At 40.8% G+C, this 22,154-nt stretch overlaps 1 long non-coding RNA gene across 2 annotated transcripts in view; it reads left to right on the top strand.

Annotated features, from left to right (window-relative positions):
- Gm13990 overlaps positions 1-22,154 on the top strand; it is a 75,145-nt gene that overhangs the window by 18,183 nt on the left and 34,808 nt on the right. Inside the window, exons 3-4 of one of the 2 annotated variants that reach the window (XR_866655.3) lie at positions 5,873-5,982; positions 10,024-10,157. This is a non-coding gene — a long non-coding RNA (predicted gene 13990). The remainder of the gene's footprint in view (positions 1-5,872; positions 5,983-10,023; positions 10,158-22,154) is intronic. The other variant, XR_374895.4, reaches the window with a different exon arrangement.

Below are 22,154 nucleotides of genomic sequence, written 5' to 3'. Positions count from 1 at the left end.
CATGTCTGACAGTCTTGTGCTTCTCCAGTGCTGGGGCTCAACTAATGCTTCTACCTGTCTCTAAGATCCTTGTCCTAGTTTGCTTTACATTGCTGTGATTAAGATGCTGACCAAAACTGACTTGGCAATAAAAGGGTTTACTTGGCTTGTGGGTTATAGTTCATCTCTGAGGGAAGTGAAGACAGGAACCTAGAAGCAGGAATTGAAGCAGAGAACAGGGAGGAACACTGCCTACTGGCTTGCTCAGCTACTTTTTGTATACAGTTCAGGCCCCGTGCCCAGAGATGTTGCCACATAGATCAACTAGAAATCAATAAAATGCTCCACAGACATGCCCACAGGCCAATCTGATGGAAGGAATTTTTCAGCTGAGGTTTTCTTGTCTCAGATGACCGGTGTTCAGTTGGCAAACACTAATTAACTAGCACAGACTTACAATGCCCAACTCCATTTTTCTATGGCTCCCCTGCTTACTCAGGGCATGGACCAGTTGTCATTGGTTGGGATCCCTGTTTCCTCTGCCTTCCTCCTTTGCTCATACTTGAGCTCTCTAGAGCCTCAAAGCATCTTTAGAAACTAAGGTTCCTTTTGTTATAGGGGTAGAGACTTAGTTGCTACCCCTTCTGGAAATTCTACTTCACCCTTGTTTTAGTCCCTCTTTATATGGCGTGTTCGGTAGAAAAACAAATGCTTATTATGCTATTTGTGTATACATTGGAATATTTCTCATGAAAATAGGAAAAAGAGGCCTTAGAATTAAATGCGCTCAAAAAAAATCTGTTCATTAAGTGTAACGCATACCATCTAAGCATGCACGTCTTTGGAGGGAGCTGTTTCCATAGAGACAACATCTTCTCAAAAACTAGATTTTGTTACTCTTCAGAAGCAAGGCGATTCCCCTTTAAAGTTGACCTCTCCCTCCAGTATTAATTGATCTTTGGCATACGCGCTATAACACCGACTCTATCATGACAAGATATAAATAGGTAAATAAAAATAAAGTTGCTTGCTTTCTCAGGTCAAAATTTGGTTTAGAAGAAAACATTGTTGAGAGTCAAGGTAATTTTGGGATTCTAAACAGGTTTTATAACCTCTATTGGCAAGAGATCTGTATCTGTGCAATCCATAAAGCGTTTAAGGTATAGCTGATACGGAAACAATAATGACCCTGGAACAGGGTACTTCCTGGAGATTAATGACCAACTAGGAGGGGTTGTTGGCCTGAGGTGTGGTTGAGGGCCATTAACCTCAGACAGTCATTAAGGCCCAGGAAATGTCCTATGTCTAGGTCGTTATTGTTATTATAAATTGAAAATGGAAAAAAAAACCAGGCATACAGATTATTTGAAGGGTGACTCCATTTCCAGTGGTCTGAGCAAGGAGTGTTCTGGGAGAATTTATTCCCCCATCCATTAGCTAACCTATCTCTGAATCCTCTGTCACTTTGCCCTTCAACGGTTGGGTCTTTGTGCTGGGAATCCCTGAATTCCCCAGATGCTGGATTAGAGAGGTCCGTTGCTTGCTCTCCTTGCAGTGACTGCCGAGCACACAGTACTGGGGAATTACTTTACCGCTGCTCCAAATTGCATCGTGCATTACAGCTTACTTGCTTCCCCAGGGATCAGCTGTTTTCTTCTCTATTTAGCTGCAATAAATTTCCCACAGCTAAATTTTAAGCTCTTGACTATTTTGTTTGTGCTTATTTCCCAGACACTCAGGGGTGAAAGTGCATAGTGTAGGCTTAGCATGTGTGCGATACCTCTAGTCAAGCTTGCTGGAGAACCCCAAGTGCAGTTCCTGGTTCATTTCCCAGAAAGCACTGTAATTCAGATGACTTTTGAGTTCCCGATGGGTAATATTTAGTTTTGAAAGCAATTAAGTTTCACCCATTCACATCCCAGAGCAGAAGCTATCTTTTATCCGCAAGAAACTGAAAACCATTTAAAATGTGCAGTTCCTCCCTTCCAGGCTTCTAATAGCTCTTTAGGGCTTTACAAGTGGGATAGGAATCGCTCAGCACAAGCATTCTAAAGTAGAACACGCTAGTCTTACCTGACACACAGGGTATGGGAAACTTCAGCTCGGATTTTGAGAAAGCTTAGACATCTGACTTGTGCAACAGGTTGCTGTGGCTCTGATGTTACAATTTCACTTCTTTAGGGAAAACATGAAAGTTTGAGCCACATGTTAAATTAGCCAGAGTTCATCATCTGTGAGTACAAAGTAAAGATATATATATATATATATATATATATATATATATATATATATATATATATATTCCTAAGTGTTTGCCTTGGTTGGCAGCATGGGCATTGTAGAAGAGCTTCAATGTGACACTAGCTATGATATTGTGTGGGTTTTGTAACTATGCATTCTATGCTCAAAAGGCGCCTCCTTTCCTATAGAAAAACCTCGTGTCCTTAGAATTCGTGTTTCTCTGACTTAGACATAGAAAAGCTTAGTTTAAATATGGTGCTCAATTTCCAGCCATTATTATTTAGTATAATCTTAATTATTGGCTCTTCCAGATCATAATTAGTCTGGAAATTCAACATAGCCAAAGTGGTAAAATGAAATAATGTTTGAGTATTAAACTAATATCCTTTTCAAATTTCTATCAGCCTAATCTATAAAATTCCTTTCCTTGACAGGCTCTATGGAGCAGATCACAGTCTCTCTGAGAAGTCCCTTTATGTCACCATTTCATTCCACATTAATAAATGTTTATTGAGCACCTCTTTTTTCTTTTTTTGGTTCCAGTCTACACTCTTCCATCAAGCCTGTCATTGTCTGTCATTCTTGATAAGGTGGTCTAACCTTTATGCAGGATGCAGGCAGGCTGGTCATTGCATTTGGTCACACACCTTGACATGAATGTCACCTGAGAGGCTGGGACATGATGTGAAGACACAGGTTCTTCCTCTCAACCAGCCATACCTATTTTCTCTTTTTATGATATCTCTCACTGAGTTCATTTCTTTAGGGTGCCTACTGATCTCCCAATTCACTTTAATTTAGTACTCTCTTCCTTACTTCTTGTCTAGGACTGTTCTTTATAGAATTGGATAGGAGCTATTATTAGTTACACACAATATATTATAAATAATATTATTATTAGTACACACAATAAATGATTATGGTGTATGGGTCAACCCCTGGTGACATCATCTACCAGGATAAACTCTCTCCATGTGTTACATTGCCAAGTAATACCAAGCCCCATCTTTGAATATTTAGTGTGGTCACTCTTCCACCACATCTAGTCTGTTCATTGCTTGAAGGTTCTGTAGTCACTTCTGGTGGTCTATTTATACAGAGACCCCTGATGTATGTCAGTTCTGTCACTGAAAAGGTAGCAGAGCCTTTGAGGAACCTCAAGTCACATCTTCAGATTATTTTATTGTATCTCTATGGAGAGTCTCAAGAGGTATCAGTACTGTGAATATATAATCTCAATATTATCCAGACAAGGGGGAAAAAGGGGGCAGAATGCCGAATACTAACATGCCCATCTTCATTCTAAATGAACACGGAAGTAGTGAAACTTACAACCAAATATATTTATTGAAGAGTTTCAATTCACTTTAGTATAGGCTCCCAGTTACAATTCATCAATGTATGATGGTATAATTAGGTATAATAGTACCTATTTATATATAGCTATTAGTAGATATCTTGATCATATGCTGACTTGGTAGTAGAAAGTCCTACTGACTGACTTTTTTTTTTTTTCCCAGTTACTATACTTCTTTTTTTAAAATATTTTTTATTAGGTATTTTCCTCATTTACATTTCCAATGCTATCCCAAAAGTCCCCCATACCCCCCTCCCCTACCCACCCACTCCCACTTTTTGGCCCTGGCGTTCCCCTGTACTGGGGCATATAAAGTTTGCATGACCAATGGGCTTCTCTTTCCACTGATGGCCGACTAGGCCATCATTTATTAAAACAGTCTGATGTTTTTAGACTTTCCCACCCTTTTCCCACAGAGCATCAACGTCTCTGTCCCCAGTCTTCTGGGTAGATCCTTGTTCCTCCCTCACAGAGGATCAAGAGCAAAAGCTTTATTGTTTAGCGGTCTATGGTGAGACCCAGCTCCCTTCTTGGTATCCTGGGGCCATCACAAATGGCAGGCATATACTTTTTGTCTTAGTCCCAGATAGGCTTTTCTGGAGGCCTTGCAAATCCTTTCCTTCCCATTATATACTTCCTCATTTGAGAAATCTGGTTTTATCTTTCCCATTCAGAAATGTTCTTCTGGGTGGTCAGCCTGCCTAGCCTAGAATACACCTAGAATTGTCAAGTGAGTCTGGAAAATCACCTGTCAAATAATGGAGCCACACAGCTGTCTTGCCACCTCTGCTCTGCCTTGTCACACACTCTGGGTCAGGTAGCAATATGTGATGGACAAATATATTATCCACTGAGGAACGAACTGTTCATCTTGTTGTCAGGTAGTGAACTCTTATTTTAAAAAAAATGAACTGATTCGTTTAAAGCTCTCTCCTTTTTTTTTTTTCCAGTAACAAGTTCTCTGCTTGCTCAGGGGATGGTGTCTCTTTAGTAGGTTATCCTCCTTGCTGTCCTCTCTCTTCTTTTCATAAAGTATCCAGGGAGAGGAGGTGGTGGCCAGTAATAAGATGTGTTCCAAAGCAATGTCTCGGTGAGCTAGCTGTGCAGGGTACTTTCTATAGTATGTGTGTGTGTGTGTTGGCTCTCTTGACATATTATAGTCCTTAGCTTTGATCTTCAGTGTAATTCTGGGAAAACAAAAAAAATTCTTAGTAACATTTTTCTTTTTAATCTAAAGGTAAAGAAGAATGTTAAATGAAATCCCTATAGCTATTCCTATCCTGAAAGAATTAAATTAGAGTCAGAAAAATAAAGTTGATAGCAAAGTTAAGCAACTAAATATGGATTTGGTTGAGAGATAGGGAGAAGCCGAGGTTTAGAGAAAATGTTGCCCACACTAAAGATGTGTGAATAAGTCATGTGGAAACTCACTAATTTATAGCTAATCAAATATATAATTTAAAAAAGACTGGCTGGATGTGGTGGCACACACATCTAATATCAGCACTTAGGAAGCAGAAGAATTCTAGGCAAGCCAGATTACATAGTGAGGTACTGTTTCCAAAACCAAACCAAACCAAACCAAACCAAACCAAACCAAACCAAACCAAGCCAAGCCAAGCCAAGCCAAGCCAAGCCAACCAAACCAAACCAAACCAAACCAAACCAAACCAAACCAAACCAAACCAAACCAAGGCAGCAAAAGATTTTGAATGTAAGTGCCATGCATGGGAATACAATGTTAATCCTGAAGCCACGGGTTTTAAATGAAAATCCCACTGCCAGATGTGAGATACCTTCCTAGGAGTTATTGGCTAGGAAGGACTCAGGGGTCCCCAAGCTATACAGGTTAAAGCCAATGTCCATGGTACCTACCAGAGCTAGGTGGTAAGGCCCTATTACTGAAGCTACCACATACTTCAACTTCAGAATCCAGAGAAACCATGCTGGAACTGAGCTGGAAGCATCCTGCCTACTGTAAGTTGCTATGCAGGAAGCTGGGTGGTGATGATGGAAGAATCGCCACAGGTCTTTCTGGCTTTGGACCTTGTATGTTACAATACAAACTTGCCAGCCAAGAGGTTCCCACCGCTTCAACAGGGGCATGACTGTTATAGGAGTAACCAAGTGATTTCTGATTGTATCTGAGGACTGCCTCACAGGACAGAGTCCATGCCTAGTCTGGTGGACATGGAAAGGCTCATGACTGGGGAGGTTATAGTAAGTCTACTACCTGTTTGGCTAGACAGACATGTTCTCAAATTTCGTTCTGAATATTTGTGTTTATATTTTCAGACTAGGTCTGCTCTCTGCCTTGATCAAAAAGATTTTCTGTGCATCAAAGAGTGATCAAGACAAGAGATTCCTGGCTGGTCAAGGAGCTGAGCGCAAGAGACTGTGGAGTGGTAAGCCTCAGACTGGACATCTATTGTCATTGTTTATAAGTCTTAGAGAACACTGTGGAAGAATGGATGAGAAGAATGTGAGGACTGGACAATTGGGAGGACACTTAGGAATCACTTCTCAGGGGCTTGGAAGTTGCTTACACAGGGCTTGTTTGGACTGAGCTAGTATACATTCACTCATAAGTGGAGGAGGGACTCAAGGAGTCCTGCTCAGCAGAGGTAGTGGGATCAGAGAGTCACTGTCTTCATGCTCCACTGGAAAGTTTCACACGCATGACCGCGTGAGCTGCCCCAGTTAAACATAGCAGGTCACAAAGCAAAAACCAAAGACAAAACAGAAAGGCAGAAAAGTGGGATGGAGAGTGGGCAGGGGTAGGAGAGGGTGTTAGGGGTGAGTGGGAGACAAGAGAGGGTAAGTGATAAGTGTGCCCGGAGGGTGTTGTATGTTAATACATATACATGTACAAATATTATGTACATGTATGTATGTATGCACATATATAATACATGTATTGTATCACAAATCAGTTTCCATCCTAATTCTTGAGGATTAGTTATGATTCCTAGACACAAGAATTCAGAGTTTTGTGGTTGAATTTTCTAACAGGAATACACTAACTTTTCCCATCCCATCTTTAAAAATGCTCTACCAATTGAATTATGCCCTCAGCTCCTTTAATGATAGTTCTATCTCTGTTACAGTTTACAGACTCTTAGAAGGATGACGCACATCTGTTTATCCATCAAATGTTTGCTGAACCTCTAATGTATACTGGGCCATATTCTTGGCTCTAGAGATTCCAGCAAAAAAAAAAAAATCTATTCTATTCCTCAAGTTCATGAGAGAGAGAGAGAGAGAGAGAGAGAGAGAGAGTGAGAGAGAGAGAGATGCCAAACGTTCACCCCAAGCTTTAAGCTTCCACTTTGAGAACCCAAGGGTCTTGGGATGACATCTCAGTGTCCCAATGAGAATTCAGACCGAATTGTTGTTCCTATTTAGATGGATTCAGCAGCCTTCACAGTTCCCATGTTGACGTTGTAGCCAGGGCTAGGGGAAATCAGTTAAACCTCTTTTTTACCTTTGCATCGCCTTTGCCTGTGTGGTTACAATATTTTTTTCCTCCATTTAGAGGACACGGCATTTGAGATGCTGTCTTGGAGGTGGACATCTGCCCTCACCAGACATTGAACTTGCTAGTGTCTAGATCTTAGATTTATAATGTCCAGAGATCTGTGAGAAATAAAATTTACTGTTTATTTATTTATTTACCCAGTTCCTGGTGTTTTCTTATGACTGAACATTTGGTTGGATCCTTTTGAGATTTCCTTTTTTTACTGGGACCTGGTTGGGGGTCTTTTCCTTGATCTGATCAGTCTGTCCCTGTCACAGCAATGTGATCTTAATACCTTTCAGATGCAGCCGTTTTGTGGGCCTCAGTGGCTAGGGCATGTGCTTCACTACACATTGATCCTGGAAAAAAGTCCCTGTGATAGTAGGTTCTAATTTATCATAGGACCTTTATATCACCCCTGTCACCTTGTTGTATTTTGTCATCTGAGCCCCACTGAGGTGAGGCCATTACCATCCAGAGGAAGGCACTGACTTACTCAGCTCAGGGAGGATGCTTCCTGCCTGAACTCTCCCTGGAAGTTGGCCAGTCGGAGCATCCATCATTTACAAATTGGTTCACACCACCTTGGCCAGTCTGATTTTAATCTCTTCTCCCAAAGGCCTTCTGCAAAATCATGGTGCTCCCTCTGAGTCCTCCTTCCTGGGGGCAGGGTGGTTTCTCCTTGGCTGTGCGGCTGTTTGTTATGGTTTTGTAAAAAAATTTACCTTTAGCAAGCTTCCTTGTCCTTCCAGCCCTTCTGTATTTCCAGGCTTTTCCAGGATGTCTTTCTGTGCTCACTGATTTCAGGATCCTGTCGCTATAGGCTGCCCCTGGGGGAAGAGATTGTTGAACACCTGGCTTCACAGCTCTGGGCTGCAAGCCACAGGCCACAGAGTCACGCTCTGAGCGTCTGAGCTGCTGAGCCTTGGACAAATTATCTACCAGCCCTAGACTTCAGTCTCTTCCTAGGTGGAATGAGGCCAAGACTCACATTCTCTGCCTCACAGCAGGGCCTCTCTGGTATTTCTATACACAGCAAATTCTCAGGCAGGGAAGAAGGAATACTTGTGGCCTCTGTGTGCCAACGAGCGATTTCTTTTATAAAATATTTCCCTGCTGTGTGAGGGCAAAGTTACTTGAAAAGTTTAATCACAGCTGATCTAGAGGCCAAAGTGTTATTTAAGTTAGAGGTCCAGTATTAAGAACTAAGAGTAGATGTGCTCCCAACTTCTAACTTAGCAGCAGAACAAGAGATGCACTCAATGCCATTAGAGAGTAAGTCATGGAGTGACAATGTTGCTTACATGACAGTTATTAGAGGAATAAAAAGTGTATTCGCAAAAGAATGAGGCTGCACACAACTTATGCTTTTTTTTTTAAATAGAATCATTCAGAATAACTGATGTTTGAAATGAGTAAGAGTGAGATGAATCTGAACAGACTTTTAAGAAATTTTCTCATTATGTTTTCATTTCTCTCTGGTATTCTTCAACATTTTTTTTTGACCTTCTTTTGTCATAAACGTATCAGTGAAATTTGACTTAGCAGAGTTTACTCCCCTGAAGTTTTAGGAAGAGTTTCTGATGGACCCCAATTTGGCCTGTCCCTTGGTATTCGGGGCTTAGCCTCTCTAAGCATGTGCTCAAGGCAGCAACCTCAATTCACTTAAGTAACGTTTAAAATATTGATTGGTTCCACACTGAATGAAACAAAGTTTCAAAACTTGAGAAACACAAGAGGACCACTACCAGTTTGCAGTTGAGTCTGGTGGTACAGGCCTGCAAGTCCAGCTACTCAAGGGGCTGAAGTCCGAAGACAGAGGTGTGAGCATCTGCTTGCTTCACCAGGAGGTCCAGCCTGAGCATCCTGAAGAGGCTCTGCCTCATGAAGAGAAAGTTAGGGGAAAGAAAAGGACAGAAAATGTGGCTCAGTGATTGAACATGTTCACGAGGCCCTGGGTTTATCTCCAGTAACAGACAGACAGACAAAGACAAATATACACACTCAGACAAATACATACACAGACAGACACACACCTAAACACACACAGACACATGTATATATAGACACATACAGAGAAACATGCAGACACACAAACACACACAGGGAAACACAGATACAGAAACAGTCACACAGGCAAACACATGTACACAGAGGCATATGTACAGAGAAACACACAGACTTTGACATATTGACACGGACACATAGAGACAGATGCAAATATACACACAGAAACAGAAATACACAGACATAGGCACAAACAGACCCAAACACACAGACACACACAGACTCACACACATAGACACACTAGCAATAAATAAAATTGAAAAGAAACGTTATGATGGAAGAAAGTTCTTCAGAACAAGAAAGCCCAGGGCTTGCTAAGCTGGTGTAACCTCTCCCCTCTGCTCTGCTACCAAAGAGAGTGCACAGTTAGTTTGTTCTAACAGTTAGTAATTCTAAAGAGACTTAGCAAAGTGAAAGCAGCTGACGCTAGTGACAAAGCTGTGTCCGAGCAAAAAGGGCCACGACATTGTTTGAAATGAAGGTATGGTACCCCCCTTTCTTTGGGAGCCGTCCTATTAAAGGCACAGCCAGTGGTCCTCCTGATTCCTCTTGCTTTGGAAAGCCATTGTCCAACCCAGGAGAGAACTCTAGCTGGCGGAGAGCCTTCCTATCTTGCACTTCCAGGGTAGAGAAGCGAAGGCCTTGCACCTGACACATCCTGGGCTTCTGGCTGAAAAATTGCTGTGAATCTGAGTGGAGATAAGCGAGAAGGGGACAGTGACCGATGCTCCAGTGGTGAGGGAGCAGTGGTGCTGGCCGCTGCCCATCCTTCTTATCTCACCTAATGGCCGGCGCCTGCCAATGTTTATTTGGCCACCGCCATTCACCAGCTGCTTCTCTACCATGTTGTTTTTCTTCCCAGATGGCAACACGATGTTCCGCGATAAAACTGACACAAAAAACAATGCAAAATTTGTCTAAGAGAGGTTCAGCAAGCATGAGAAAAACATCTGATATCTCTCACAGCCCGCCAAGTTCGCCGCTCACGGTGCCAGGGTAATTATGGGGTGATTTGAACAGAGGCTATGCAGGGAAGCCACTTCCAAATGAATCAGGTAGTTTCCAGAAGGGGTGCACATTGGGCTCCTGGCTCTTCTGGCACCTTGACAGAATCGATAAGCGCTGGCCGAGGCTCCCAGCAGCCTCGTACATTATCCAATGCCGCGTCTCACTCCACGCTGCCTAATTAATGGCTCACTTCTTTAAAAACTCTTTTTATTCAATTAGACTCTGCTTTCAATAAGATAAACATGCCTGATACAAAAGTCCTGCCCATCTCCTGGAAGCTTCTGCTTTTCAGTTGCCCCTGGTCCTCCATTCTGTCCATTCTCACGTGCTTTGTTTTTTGAATGGGATTGATATAAAGAAGAGGAGTCCCTTCCCACCTTCTTGCGTTGGAGGCTTCCCCCCTTTAGTCTTTCCACAAGAATAGCAGCAGAGACTAATACAACTGTTCTCACTGATTGCAAAGAGCCACACGTGTTTGAAATGGGTCATTGACGGAGTCTTGTTCATATCCATCACTTTGAGACAAAGACTTGCCTCTTCCATGGGCTGCCATCCTTATATTCTTTATCAGGCCCGAATCTCAGGTGAAACGTTAGCCGCTCTTTTGCTCATTTAGCCATATGCTTTCTCATTTGGCTCAGAAATGGCTCCAAGAAACAAATGCCTTTATAGACTGTGTTTTCAGTTCTAACATTTGCTTTGTTATAAAGTTTATCCTGAGAACAAAAATAGCTTAAAAGGTCTATCCTGACTTGAGCAATCTGCCCCAAGTTGGTTTTACTGTATAATTAAGCTGCTGTTAGTGAAAAAAAAATACAGAATAGAAAGTTCCCAATCATCTTTGGTGACAAAGTACTATTGCAGTGAACAAATTAAACTTTCAGGCTTATAATTGTCATAATGTACAGGTAAAATGTAAGAGCAGATGTTGCATTTATTTGGTCTGGAAGCCTTAAACACTGACACATCCCACAGCTAAAGGTAGACATGAGAGCTGAGGACTTCCTGAAAAGACCCACGTCTAGCTGTACCACTAACTGATACTGGATGACTCAATCTCCCATAGTCTCTTGTTCCTGTATTGAAACACAAATATGAGTGATGGTTGTTTGCAATGTCATGAGAGTCAAATCAGGGCACAGGTAGAAAAGACCTATAAATTTGTGACCCACAGCACAGTTTTGAATGCATTATCCAAGACATTCTTCTCCATTTAGCCAAATCTTATATTTTTTTAAGACTATAACTTTTCATCAACAGATGTTCTTTTCTTTAATTTGGTAGTTTGTAACTATGGCCTTAGAAACCCAAGGTGAAGAGGACATTGCAGAGTTTATGACTCTTATGAATATTTGGCTTCTAAGGGCAGAGGAAGGTTCTGATGATATTAGCACTGAGGCCACGCTGTGATTCAGTTTTGTAGGGCACAACACCATGTGACACTGGAACCTTTCAGGAGAGCAGAATGTTGGGCACATTCCAAGGAAGCAAGAGTTGATCTTTTCTTCCTCACATTGAAATCACTTGGCCATTCATGTAGAGGTAGAATCAATGTAATGTCCATATTCTTGTTCATATTCATGTTAGCCCAGAATGAAGAGAACAAGGTCAGGCTGAGGACGCTAGCACATTGGGAGGGAGGTTGAATGTATAATCTATGCTTGTCGAGCTTGTCTTCATCTTAGGAGCATGGTCCTCAACTCAGGCTCGAGCCAAATGCATTGTATTTGTGTACTTTGGTTTTTGATTCCTCATGACCACTGAAGCTTGCTTAGTTAGTAGAACCCATGTTTGAACATGGATCTTAGGGACTGAGGTATAATATGTAGTCTTCAAAAATGTTTAAAGTTTCTCAGGGCCTTCTCAAGAGCATCTAAGTTGAAAAATAGATATTTAGAGACAAGGAATAATAAATTATCTCCCAATCCATATGTTGTTCTTAGCTAGTTTGCTATTGGTTTGATTAAGCATGATTTTCAATTACAGAAGGAAATCACACATGAACATGTCATATGCAATTCACAATCTCTTTATTTATTTATTTATTTATTTATTTATTATACTTTTGCAGTAACTTATTGTGTGTGTTTGTATATGTATGTGTATGTATGTATGTATGTATGATATATGATATATATGTATGTGAATTGAGTGGATACATAAATGAACCATGATTTATAAATACCAATTTTCTTCATCTCATGAGTGTCATGCATAAAGCTCAGGTTATAAGGCTTAGAGGCAAACTTTTTTTTTAAAGCAGTAAATGCTTTTAAAAATATTTTTAATATTTATTTATTTTATGTATGTGAGTACACTGCCACTCTCTTCAGACATACCAGAAGAGGGCACTGAATTCGATTACAGATGGTTGTAAGCGACCATGTGGTTGCTGGAAATTAAACTCGGGAGTTCTGGAAGAGCAGTCAGTGCTCTTAACCACTGAGCCATCTCTCCAGTCACTGAGGCAAGCTCTTTTACCCATTGAGCCATTTGCTGGCCAGTAGACATGATGTTAAATGATGATTGGAACAGACATTCTCTCATGTTATTAAAAATTACATTGTTTGAGTTATAAGTATGTACAAAACATTTTTATATTTTTGTAAGTATATGTGTATGTAGATGCTAATCTTAGTATTTTTCAGTGAGTCATTAAATTATTACCAATTTTTGGATTTGAAAATGTTTACAATTTAAAAGTGATGAATGCTGACATGTATGAACTCCCAAACAAAAGCTCTTTGGGAGCCAAGAGAGCTCATGAGACCAAAATATCTGGAGGAACATAGGTTTAATCCATGGTTTTATTTCCTTCGAGGTCTTTTATCTCTACATGAAATAATTTGTCCATTTATTGTGTGAGCTCCCCTCTTAGAACACAAATATCCTAAGCACAGTTTGTTCATTCTGTCCTGTCAGTTTCCAGAGGTGTTTAGCATAAATTAGGTGTAATGGGTTATTGTGTATCATTCAAATTTATTTATTAAAGTCAGATATCACAATACTTTAAAATGTAGCTTTGTTTGAAGTAGGGTTGTTAAGTAGGTAGTACACTATGATGAGCTTACAGTAGAGTAGAATAGAGTAGGATAGGATATGATAGAGTAGGGTAGGGAAGGGTAGGATACACTACAGTAGAGAGGACTCCTGGTGCAATAGAATTAGTGTCTTTATAAATACATGGGCAAATAAAGATATAGTGGTACCAAGGGAGAACACTATATGAAGACTGGAGTGATGCTGTCCATAGCTTAGTGACAACACAGAGCTCAAAGAAAGGCCAGGGGCAGGTCCTTTAGTGTCTTATCTCAGAGGAACGTGGTCCTGCCAATACCTAATTCTCAGATTTCTGAACTCCAGAAATGCAAGGCAATAAGTTTCTGTTTCTTTATTGCACATTATTGTTGGATTTGTCTCAGCAGTCCTAGGAAAAGAATTTAGTAGGCTTTGAATAGGTTTTAGTTAAGTAAAAGAATCTTTTCTGCTTCTCAGGTGCCATGTGTACATTTCCATGGCAACCTGGCTGAGCCACACTGCTGTTACTCTTTTAATGCACACAAGGAAGCTGAGGGTCTAAGGGAAGTTTAGTTACTTGCCAAAGGTCAAACCTCTTTGGCACTTTAAGTCAGAGCTCCTAAGATTTACCCCATGTTGTCTGATGCACTCACTGCATGGTAGGCACCAATGGAAACAGGATGCTGCTGTTAATGGGCACAATGCTTATCCAGATCACATGCCTGGTATCAGGAAGACCAAATATTTAATCTTTTGCTCAATTTAGATTCTCTTCTAATCTTTGTCCATAACTCCCAGCTTGACTGAGCCCCAGAAACCTGTTCTGGGGGAGAGGAGTTACTGTCCTTTTTCTGCCATCCTTTCTCTTCTACTTACTTCTCAAGTCAGGGCTAAGTGGTAGATTGCAGGAGGATGGTTACAAGACTTCCTTATTAGTGATGGTCACTAAAATGCTTTGTAACCTTCTGAATGGCATGTAAAATATTTGGGGGCTGTTTTGAGATATTCCCGCTGCTGCATTATACCCTTGTCAGGGAGATGGCCCTCTGACACATCTTTCTCTTTGAGTCATCGTTCCTTGGAGGTTGGCCACATAGTGACCCTTCAAAAACAGGTCCTGCTATTTTTCTCTCCTTTCTTTCTGTCTCAAAGGAACATTTGCTTCCTTTGGTCCAAAAGTCTGGCATCACAGGCTGCTCCTACCCTAGCCTCTAATCTTGCTCACAAAAGGCAACAGCATTAGTAAGCCTTGCACATTTGAACTCTCTCCAGATAAGTGTTGGGCTTCAGCCTCCATCTTCTACAAACTGTGGCTTGCATGCTGATTTCTCTGAGAGGTTTTCTTGAGGACTTTACACTTGGTCTGAATCACTATGGTGAGAAAGATGGTGGTTCACACATGACATAGGTTTTTTTTTTTTTTTTTTTTTTTTTTTTTTTTCTGTAATAAACACCACAACCCAAAGCAACTTGGAGAGGAAAAAGTTGATTTCGGCTCACAGCTTATCATCTATCATGAAGATAAGTCATGGCAAGAACTCAAGACAGGAACCTGGAGGAAGAACCTGAAGTGGAAACCATGGAGGGATGCTGCCTATTGGCTTGCTCCCTATGGCTTGCTCAGCTTTATAAACACAGGATCACCTGTCAGGTGGTAGCGCCTCCCAGAGAGGGTGGTGCTCTCACAAATCAATCATTAACCAAGAAAATACTGCAAAGATGCATGTCAGTTGACTAGAACTGTGATGATCAGGAAAAAAAAACCAATTCTGAATACGATGTAAATATTAATATTGTAATCTAGAGACTTCCTCATTTTTAACATTTTAATCATTTAAAATAATTCACCTTCTCTACTGAGAATTTGTTATATGGCAGGCGTTGCATCAGGGTAAGACAGAACCCTAGATTTCTCAATTCTTATACAACCTTTTAGTTTAGTCAGTAGTTTGGGCTTCACTGTAATCATTAGCAAGTGGGCAGAGCACTAGGCAGAGGGAAGCCGTGGAACATGGCAGAGCAAAGGGGAAGATGGTTTAAGTTAGTAGTAACTGTGGAAGGGACTCTGTACCTTTCAGGCTCTCTTGAGTCCTCTATGCTGCATTAGTCCTTCCCCAGGGAGATGTATCAGCTGGCTAAAATGAGTATCACTGCTAGGCATGGACTTGTCATGAGTGTGGGCTTGCAAATGTGACTGGCTCTCTCAGTTTCTCATACAGAAGTCTGAAGCATTCATATGCTAACTGGGAGGATAGCTATGTGTAAGTCCACGGTACAGATGGTACGTTTCATATGACATCAGCACTTTGGATGAAACATCACAGGATAGGTAGAAAAGGGCCAGATGACCCCCTTCACTCTGCAGCTTAGTTTGGAAGTCAGCGGGTAAAGCTTCAAAGCTCATCTAGAAGACAGTGAGCACTAACGTGAATCCAATGGGAAGCATTTTCTTTTTTTTTTCTGACAGGTACTCGGGTTACTTTTCCCTCTCACCCTTAATTCTGCTTCTTACTGCTCTAACCTAATCCTCTTTCCTTTTCCTCAAGCCAAGACATAGTAGATAGTCCATAGTGCGCTGTGGAAACAATAGCCAGGAAAGATAACCTCATAAGCAACCATTAGACCTTCTGAATGTCATTAAAACATGCACGTGTATTTGATTAATTTCTCTTTTGTTATCATTTCATTCTCTAGTAGCTTCCTTCCATGTCCTGTGATCTACAAACAACTTTGTACCTCAACCATTCCACGTGTGCTCTTAAAATGTGTAAGATTAGGCATTGTCTCTTCCTTTATGGGTTTGGCATTGAAAAGATTTGTACATAGCATTAATGGCCCCAGAGGCATTTTTATTCCTAAAAGAGGAATTACACATTATTGCTCATATTACGGAAAGCCTGTGTGTCTTCTGTACATAAAACCATATCAGGGGACTTTTAAGATATGAGGATGGAGAAGAAAATTACATTTTCATTAATTTCTCACTAAAATGTAAAAATTCTTTCAATTAAGAATAAAGAAAAAGCCACATTTTAACACTGTAAAATTTTCACCAACAGAAAATTTTTGTTTGTTTGCTTGTTTGCAGCCTATTATCACTGAAGACCTCTTTAAAAGTCACTTACTCTCATTGTGATTTTAAAGTTATGGTAGTTGTTAAAGTTATCACCACACTCTGATTCATAACAAATTTAAGAAGGCTATGTGATAATTTAAAAACACTTAATGTATTTTAGAAAACTGGATGCTTTTAATAGTTTCCCATATTTTACTACATATATCCAAACACTAATAATCCCTGAAAGGAACCACAGAGCTCACTGGGCTTCCTGAGGAATCCCTGGTGCAATTGTGGTGAGTGTTAGGTTAGGTTAGGTAATGCATTAAGTTACAGCTGGAATAATGCCATTTCAAAACAAGCTAGGCATGGATAGGACAGCTGTCACCTGGGACAAGTGTCCTCCCTCACTTCTTCTGTTTTGTTGAAAAAGACTAATCCAGCAACATAGGGTACCCCATGTGGCTGACAGTTATTGCTAAGCAAAGGACTGGGCCTATTTTTCACAAAGCTCCCCTTTTGCTTACCTAAACAGTTATGCATGATGATCAAATACAAAGTGCTTCAGCACAGAGAGAAAATTCATAGACCTGGAACTGTCTTAGAACTGTTAATAAATATATTGTGGTTAATCACACATTTTCTTTATGGAATATGCATTTGGGGAAAAGGCTGACACAGTTTTCGCAGAAGAGATTTATGTGTTTGTCTCTTGGTTTGAATGTATTTCTAAGCAACTGTGTTTTGTGACTATATATGCTTTCTGTCTCTGTCTCTGTTGTCTGTCTCTTTCTCTCATTCTCTTTCTGTGTGTACATCTTCAAACACATGTATGCACACAAGTCTGTGTTTCTGCACACACACATGGATATTAAAGTTTAATCTACTATACATTCAAAACTTACCTTTAATAATGTTATACTTTAGGGCCAAGTTTTTAACCAGAAATTTCTTATCACTGTAAAGAGAATTCTCCTTTAATGAATGGGTCTCTTATCTTTTGGCACTTTAAAAAATAAAATTATGGAATTTAAAACTTTCTATTGATTAATTACTTTTGCTTCATTAGATAATATCAGTATATCTCATTATAACTTTGTCATCATCTTAAAATGGTACTTTAAAGGAGAGGTAAAATTTGCATGTTTTAAAAGGTTATTAAAATATTTATATTGTATGTATGTATGTGCTCCTAAGTTTACTGCATTTTATTTTTGATTACTTTCAAAGTTCCTGGTTCAACCCAATGTTACTATCTTAACATCTTTATAAAATCTTCTTAGACTAGAGCAATAGAAATACTTATACCATTAACATATTTCTTCTAGTAAATATCAGTCCAAAGATTCATTTTGGTTTTTATCTTTGCATATAGTGAATAGATGTGGCACCCCAATCTTGCTGAAATAGGTTTACTTTTATATATGTATATTGGGGTATCTCTAGTTGTGTTTGTGTTTCATATATCCTCTGTAGGTGGTAATGACTGAGCCTCATGAGTTGAGTCTCTCTGCTTAGAGACTATAGTGGCTAGAATGTGAAGTGTCTCCCACAGGCTTATGTGAGACCCATTCCTGGCTCCCACCTTGTTCTTTGTGCTTCTGAGTCTATCACCACGAGGAAAGATAGGAGGGATGAGCTCCTGTTGTCGTGGACAGGAGGTCTTATGCTCTCTTTCCCATATTATATGGACTCCAGTGTCCTGAGATGATCAGAAAAAAAAAAAAGAAGAAAAAGAAAAAATTCCTTCTTCCCTTACCTTGATCTTGTTAGACCTAGTGATAAGAGAAAGCAACTATTTAGAAGTTGGACTGTTGCTGTAGTAATTCTGATCACATGGTTGACTCTTAGTACTCTGAAGCCAGTGTCCAGAAAGAATATGGAGTTTAGACATCATTGGTCAGAACAACAGAGGTGAGTGGGTCATTCTGGTGGAAGTTTGGGAGATAAGAATGTAGATAGAAATGTGGACAAGGTGGATCAGAGCATGAGTTTCAAATGGGAGCACAGGAATAAGAATTGTATTAGACACCATTCGTGTTATGTTACGGTAAAAAATGGCTACATTTTCTCATGTTCTGAAAATCAGAGTGAGACTGAATTCAAAAGTAACAGATTAATTTATTTGAAACAGGAAATTTTAGGCTGTAGAATGGTTATTACTCACAACTTTTAGCCAGATTTATAGGAAGAAACTAAAGCATGAAGATATGACAAATATATACTTTACTAAGGAAAGAAGGATTAACTCATTAAAGCAACAGACTAGGCAGATGTGCCGTCTCAGAGAAATGCTGAACTTGGTGTTAGGATGATAGCAAAGATGTCTAAAGGGCTAGACCCCACTTGTGGAAGGCTCTAGTTTTAAAAAGGCAAATCCCTTTTAAAAATGTTTTCTTTTAAAAGAGTGTGTCTAAGATCACAAAGCATCATGGGCTCTCTGCTCCAACAGGGCTGCCCGGGGATCCAGATACCCAGACAACACTGATGTCACGTCCAAGGGGGCCCAGCTACAGCTTGAGCTGGCAGGGAAAGTCTGCTGCTATTCACTCAATACTGACACTGCAGTCTTTGCTGACAGCTAGAGTTGTGGGTTCATGGAGGCTTATACTGAGGTGCCAGGGTAAAAAAAAATTCTTGTGTAGCCAAGCAATACATAGCATAGTCATACTCTTCTTATGTCCTCTCTTGGGGATATACTGTGTGACTCTGTGAAGATGAAGACTAAGTCACAGTGGCAACCTCAGATGCTCGGGGCTACGCATAGCCTGAAACATGCACCACAGAAAAGCAGCCGCTCAAAAGAGAGGCCATGTTTGCTGCATATGGCAGCATAGGCAAGGCTGGCTCCTCCTGGGATGACCCACATGTCACCATACGCTTAGGGATCTAGACATGGAGATGCAGGGTTGAGTGTTTGCCCTGCTGGATTCTGGTCTGATCTTTCCTTTCTAGCCTCCATTTTTACTCTTTTCCATTGCATATTGGAAAGACGAGAGACTTTACTTATCTATTTTTTACAGGAGCTCTTGGTTAAGAGTTTGTTTCAAGTCTCGGTAAAAACTATCTTTTACCATTATTGGGGCCATTAAAACTATGAGGACTCTTGAAGTTGCACGGAATGCATTTTTGCACCATGAGATGGACCTGGGCCCATGAAGACGAATGCAAAAGTAATGATTTCAATGTAAAATTTCCTGTACAGGCTCATGTGTTTGAATACTCTAATTGGTGACATTGCTTTGGAAGGCTGGGGAACCTTTAAGAACTAGGTGCTGGACAGGCACTTGAAAGTTTAGCCCAAGCTTGGTTCGGATCTAGCTTTCTCTGCTTCCTGTGAGAAATACTGCCTTGGGCTCTCACCCATGCAGACTGAACTGCTCCCCCACACATCCTCCTCTCAGCATGATGGACTGAAATCCCTTGAAACTGTGAGGTGAAAACAAGTCTTTCCTCTCTTAAGTGATTCCTGTCAGGGACTTACCCACAGTGATGAAAAAAATAGCAAGCACCAGGTCTATAGTTTTTAGTTCTGCCAATTGCTTTGCCAGCCTTTTCTTCAGTCCAGTAGTGAGTAAGGTGTCCTACCTACATTTGACATGTTCATTAGGGGCCAACACATGGCAGAGAGTGACACTATCTAATCCAATCACGTCCAGTAAATCTTCAACCCTCTATCAGGAATCACCAATAAAGTGTAAACTGCCAATACTACGTAATATGGCTATTTGGGTAGACCTCCCAGGCTGTGTGGTGTGCTCCCTCCACTCTATGATTTCAGAAACTCTCAGGAAAGACATGGCATAATGTCTGAAGACTGTGCCACACTTAAGAGATGTTACTGTGCGTTTGCAGCGCATCAGTAGCTGGAATCGTAAAACTGATAGCCAGGCATCACAATATTTAATTTAGGAATACCGCTCAAGATATGTTAAAGTGGCTCCAGGCTGCCTCTCGAAGGCAGCAGATAAACGACAATCTTGTATTTAGTTTTGTCTTAGTGGATTTTGAATTTGTTACCTGAACAGAAACCACTGCATAGCTCTTTGATGTGGTAGAAGGTTGAGGGTCACAACTGTGTATCTACTGCTAATTATTTATTCCTTAAGGCAGAAACCTAGCTGTCCTGGTTGGCTTTTGTCAACTGGTCACAAGTTGATCTGGGAAGAGGAATGTCAGTTGAGAAAAATGCCACAATCAGATTGACATGTGGATAAGTTTGTGGATCTCTCTCTCTCAGCAGATTCATATACACATTTATTAATTTCCCCAAAAAGTTTGCATTTCTTTTAATTAATTAATTATACATCTTGACCTCAGTTTCTCCTCCCTTCTTTCCTCCCAGCTCCACCTGCCCAACCTCTTCTACCTCCATTTTTCTTCAGGAAAGGGCAGGCCTCCTATGGATAAAACCATGCATGACGTATTGAATTGCAGTAAGACTAGGCACCCCCCTCTCCTATTGAGGCTAGACAAGGTAATCAGACAGAGGACAGGGTCCAAATGCAGACAGCAGAGTCCTAGACAAAGGTGGAGCATTTTCTTGATCAAAGATTGACATTGGAGGCCCCAGCCCACTTTGGAAAGTGGCACCCTTGGGTAGGTGGTCCCAGGTTGTATAGTATACAAGCCAAGCAAGCCGTGGAGTGCGGGCCAGTAAGCAGCATGAGGCATTCTCTGGTGCCTGCCTGAGTCCCTGCTCTGTCCCTCCATGACAGAGTATACTATGTACTAGGAAAATAAACTCTTTTCTCCCCAAGTTGCCTCTGGTCTTTGTGTTTATCATGGCAACCGAAACCTAATTAAGATGTAGCAAAAAGGGGTTTCAGCTTTGTCCTTGACGTTGAAAAGTGCATGCTACCCTATCCAATTCTTCTTGCCATTCTTAAAGTGGAGAGATCCTACCAAGGAAGCCTGAAAAGCTTACCAGCGAATCGGAACAAAACAGACGGAAAGAAGACGAGCAATCCTAAGACGATAGAGGAGGATATTTCAAATGACTTCTTTGGCATCTCATGTTCTTTCAGTCGCTATAGAGCCCTTGCCACAAGTAGGTCCTGTGGTGGGTTACAAAGAAGGTACATGAGACTGAACAAGAGTTCCGGAATAGCTAACCACAGCACGGGAAGGAATGAAGTCCACGCTAAATGCAGAGAGGAGAGAACAATAACTAGTGGCCACAACCTGCCCTTGGAGGCAGCTTCTAAGACAGAGCTTCATGTGCTTTCAGACGAAAGGCTATTAAAATCCAGTGTTCTGCTTGGGAGGCTTAAGAATGAGCCTTGTTGCCAACTGGGCATGAGAGATGTATAATGAAACTCATTTAATGAGGCTTTCAGAAAGCGGGAGTGCTTTGACTAGAGGCAACTTCCATTTGTCTGGTCATCGCTGTGGTTTGCTCTTAAGCAAAGGGCTTTGTTGTAAACACATTCCTTTTTTTTCCAAGAGGGCTCCACCTACAATAGAAGGAGCTTGCAGTTTGCTATGCTGACCAAAAGAGGGCACTTGGAGCTTTCTGATTTCTGTTGGAGGGCATTGGAGCAGGCGTTTGGCTGAGGTTTGTCCAGGTCCTTTCCAACTTCCATAGAGAAGTTAGGTGCAGTTAAACAGGGCTTGGATGTAGTCCTCTCTGGTCTTTTCTAACTAAAGACTTGTGTTCACATTGGTATGTGTGGACCTAATATTAGCAAATTCTTATTTTTGTTTCCTGGTGGATTTGTTTAAAATCAATATTTTAATGTGAAGAGGAGCTGCTGTTTTGATGGACAAAGAAAAACTCAGCAGAGAAAGGAATGATATTTATGCTCACCCTGAAAATGTACCCCTGTGAGACCCTTTGCCAAAACTCGGCTCTGCTGTGATTTGTTTGGACGTTTGACTGGGAGAGGATTTTCTCTTTCCTTTGGTTC

This window comes from Mus musculus, chromosome 2 (assembly GCF_000001635.26).
Source record: "Mus musculus strain C57BL/6J chromosome 2, GRCm38.p6 C57BL/6J".
In the NCBI taxonomy this organism is placed as follows: Eukaryota; Metazoa; Chordata; class Mammalia; order Rodentia; family Muridae; genus Mus; species Mus musculus.
The sequence above is the reverse complement of the archived record's forward strand: the minus strand, read 5'-3'. Positions and strand labels throughout refer to the sequence as shown.